The 4,426-nt window shown below is 39.1% G+C and overlaps 1 long non-coding RNA gene across 1 annotated transcript; it reads right to left on the minus strand.

Annotated features, from left to right (window-relative positions):
• Positions 1–3,432: 3,432 nt before the first annotated feature.
• On the minus strand, positions 3,433–4,006 carry LOC116185471. Its single transcript, XR_004150321.1, has 2 exons — positions 3,617–4,006; positions 3,433–3,561 (listed from the first exon to the last, which is right to left on the minus strand). It is a non-coding gene; the product is annotated as an uncharacterized LOC116185471 (long non-coding RNA).
• Positions 4,007–4,426: the final 420 nt, after the last annotated feature.

The following is a 4,426-nucleotide window of genomic DNA, read 5'->3' on the forward strand; positions in this document are numbered from 1 at the left end:
TGAGAGGGAAAAAAAAGAAAAAAAAAGAGAGAGGAAAAAGAAGAAAAAAAAGGAAAGGAGATAGGACACAGGAGCGCGCGATAAAAAAATTCTGCAAGGGTTGTTTATCCGGCCGAGACAAATCGCGCGCGAATCGAACGTATGGCCGATGCGACAGACACGGGACTTTTGAAAACAAAAAACAAAAAAAAAAAAAAAGAAAAAGACGGTCGAGGTGAGAACACGAACAAATTATTTAACAAAATAATAATGCCGACGCAACAACAACAACAACAACAACAACAACAACGTATTTTTTTCCTTTATCGATGTAAAACTACCTAATGCAAAAAAAAAAAAACTTATTACCTACTAACTAACATTACTTAACTCGTAAGGAGCAACATAATTATATAAGGAATGATATATTATATATACATATATATATATATACATATATTTTTGGTCATTAACGAACGTATGCGAAACGAGAACGAGCCAAGACTTTTGTTGGCGCGCGTATAGATGACGTTTTTTCACAAGGCGACAATATTTCTCTAATCTCGATTATTTCGAGGCTGGCGTTCGGTAGAAACGCGTTTACCCCTCAACCCCCCCCCCCTCTCTCAAGCTTTTGGTAGCTCGAAAAAGAGAAAAAGTGAAAAAGGGAGACGATAAAGAGTTGATCGGAAAGGTCACGTGATTAGGGCGATCTTCATCGATTAGGCGTCGTTTAGAATCGATTCGAGGACGATTGTTTCTTGGAAACAAGTTCTTCGATTTCCAGAAAGAAAGAAAGAAAGAAAGAAAGAAAGAAAGAAAGAAAGAAAAAAGAAGGGGGGAGAGGAGAATTTTCATCGGCGAAAATCGTTCTGTTACCGCGATGGACCGATCGAGGAATCCACACATACACATACATACACACACACACGAAAAGAAAAAAAAAGAAAGGAAGAAAATGAGAAACGCGTAGATGTATATAAGGGATTTGGAGGGAAAGTATATCGCTACGTGTATAGGCGCGGGCTTGTTCTTCACTCGGTCGCTCTTTATGCCGAAATGCGAGAAAGAAGTGTGGAAAAAAAAAAAGAAAAGAGGGAAAGGAAAAATTTTTCTTACGCGCGACAACGCCTACATTTTGATACAAATGCAAATTTTCTATCGCGTAGAGGAAGAGAAGCAGCTGTAACGGCGGTGTTCGTAGAATTTTTTCACTTGTGAAGAAGAAAAAAAGAAAAAAAAAAAAAAAANGAAAAACATTCCACTCTCGTTTTTCTAGAAGGATCGGTGTTCTTTCCCTTTTTCTTCTGAATCGATCAAAAAAGAAAAAAAAAGCGTGGTGGTCGATTAGTTAGAAACGTAAATGACGTAAATCGGGGAGAGAAATCAAAAAAAGAAGAAAAAAAAGAAAAAAAAGGGGAAGCAAACGTTTCGAACGATCGAACGATAGGATTTCTTCTCGTCTGAATTTTTCTACGAACTCTACGAATTTCGCATCGCGACGAATGCGAATTTTTTCCATTCCACCGATCCTTTCGATTTTTTAGCATCGACTGTAAAACGAAATTTAGAGACGAAATTAGATGGAATTCGAAAACAACCGTCGAAATGATCGACGTCACATCATCGTCACTTTTAGGAAAATATTTAGAAAGTTTCAATTTTCAAAAGAAATTCGAGTGTTCTACTACATTAGCGTGTTCGCCGGTACTCTTTTTTTTTTTTTTTTTTTTTTTTTTTGGGGGAAATCAAACGATTTTTTAAAAGCTTCTTATCGATCGTTTCGACAACGACGAAAGATGAGACGAACGATAACGAGGACCAGGACGAGGACGAGGACGTTAGCGAGAGACACGAACGACTTTAGGGGAACGAGTTTAGAGCGTTAATTTGCTAAAGGATCAGTCGCGTGATAGGTTCGAGTAGTAGGGAAGAGAAATCGTCGCGATTGTTTTTTCGGCCGCGACGAGAGACACGACACGAGAAGAACGCCAGTCCCTCCTCTTTTCACTAATTTTTTCACAGAGTAATCCATGAGCGTCGTGCGCGCGACTACTCGAGGTATCTTCTCGTATTTCATATTAGAAATTCCGTTCGACAGGAGAACCTTGAACTAATAATATTATATAGATATTGAACACGTTGAATAAATGGAGGAAAGGAAAAGAAGAAGAAGAAGAAGAAGAAGGAGAAAAAAAAAAAAAAAGAAAAATAGTGGTGATTTCGTCGTTTCGCTAGTTGTAGTTAGCCGAGCAGGACGTTTGGACCAAGACGAAATCGAACGAAAGCAGCGAATTCGCAGAATGACTCGTTTAGCAACACGAACACGCGTAGGGACGTGTAGGGACGTATACGCGAGGAAATTTAGTGTGACGCGTTCACAACGCGTCGATATATAATGTAGATCGCGGGCCATGATTTTCCGTCTTTCTCGCGTGTCGAGGAAGGAGATCATTATTCACAGAGTTCTGATTCTAAAAAGGACGAGGACAGAGGAAACGAAAGGATAAATTCACGCACTCATCTCATACGACTCTCTTTAAGTAAAGTAACGACTGAAAGACTCTAGGCTGTACATAAAGTATAAGGCATGTATGTTCGGTGTTTTAAAAAAAAAAAAAAAAAATGCAAAAATTCCTTACTTAAACGCAAAAAAAATTATTGCCTTACGGAATAAAAAAAAAAAAAAAAGTAAATCGTGTAAGCAAGGCTATTCTCTCGGTGTTTTTTGGAACTAAACTTAACGAAAAATTTATCCCCGCCCCCCCCCCCCTAAACTTAAAGGCAAAAAAAAAAAAACCGTGAATTAAGGAGTAACTTTGAAGGGAAGAGAAAAATAAAATATAAAAAAATTAAAAGGGGTGAAACGCACCCACGCAGAGAAGCGCGTCGGAAAATAAAATAGGAAAAAAAAAAAAAAATCAAGTTATTGAGTGTAAACTGTTAAGGTCTCCTTAGGGTTAAAGAAACTGAAGAAAAAGAAAAAACAAAAAAAATATATATACGAAGCTGAACAGCAGAAAAACACAAGCGAAAAGCAAAGCACTAATCATGATTGTGTGTAAACGTAAAATTAAAACCTTCCTTCTATCCCTGTACTCCAACCAACACACCAACCCCCCCCCCCCCCCTTTTTAATCACACAGCCAGCCGACTTATCCGCTTCGCGTCAAAGTGTAAATTGTTCGGTGTGATCTTAACCTTACACGATCCCTCGAAAGGAACAAAAAAAAAAAAAAAAAAAAAGGGGTCCTTTTTTTTTTTTTTTTTTTCTAAAACATTTGCCAAGCACTACACCAAAAGAAAGGGAAGGATATTTTTCTCGACACTCGTTTCCCAATCTATCGCCTGCTTTTTCCTCGTTTCTCTTCCCCTTCGCCTTTAAGGTCCCCCTCCCCCTCCCCTCTTTTCCCTCCTTTTCCTCCATCTATCCCCTTCCCCTCGTCCCTCTTGCCTTGCCCCCAACTTTACTTCTGTCCCACCTGCTCCCTCCTAACCCTTACCCATACTTTAATCGAATCCTCTTCACCGTTTCCAACCCCCTGCAAAATCCAGTTCACTCTGGGTAACAAAAGAGTACTACTACTACTACTACTACTACTACTACTACTACTACTACTACTATTACTACTATTACTCTCCCGATATATCCCCTTTATCGAAAGATTTATCGTTAGATGTGAAAAATGAATATTTATCGTACGGATGATTGTAAAACGTGCGTAAAAATTATGATTGTCGTTAAAATTAAAATTTACGGTTATTAAAAAAAGAAAAAAAAAAAAAGAAAAAAGTTGTATACGTCGCGACGATTTTGCGAACGCGTTCTCTAGACCCAGGAGCCGATCCGCTCGTCGTCGTCGATCCACTCGTTCCCGCGAACGTTTTCTTCTCTTTTTTTTTTTTTTTTTTTTTTTTTTTTATTTTGCCACGACTCGATGAAGAAAACGAGACATCGATTCGTTTATCGTCCGCGAAATCGGCTATGGATCGGTTACGGATTTCATCGTACGGATGCCTCGATTCAAAACTTTTTTTGTTTGTCCCCCTCCCCTTCCCCCCATCATTCGATTAAATATTCCATAAGAAGAAATGAAATTTGACGAATCTCATTCTCGTCCTTCGAGGCACGATCTAACGAACAAAATAAATGAATGAATAAAGAGAGAAAAAGAAAGGTTTTTCTTTTCTTTCTTTTTTTTTTTTTATACTTTCGACGCAACGCACAATAAGAGAACTCTCGAGAACTCATCGCGTTATCACCGATACGCAGACACGCGAAAATAATGAAAAAAAGTAACGGCGGGCGCGTCATCTTGGATCGGACGGGATCCCGGCCGGGCAAAAGAGGGTTCGAGAGAATGAGGATAGGGGAAATTTCTGGCTCGACGACGACGACGACAACGACGACAGCTACGACGGCTCCTGCACAAATTAGATACGCGCG

The sequence above is a fragment of the Apis dorsata genome, unplaced genomic scaffold, assembly GCF_000469605.1.
Source record: "Apis dorsata unplaced genomic scaffold, Apis dorsata 1.3 scaffold_191, whole genome shotgun sequence".
Classification (NCBI taxonomy): domain Eukaryota; kingdom Metazoa; phylum Arthropoda; class Insecta; order Hymenoptera; family Apidae; genus Apis; species Apis dorsata.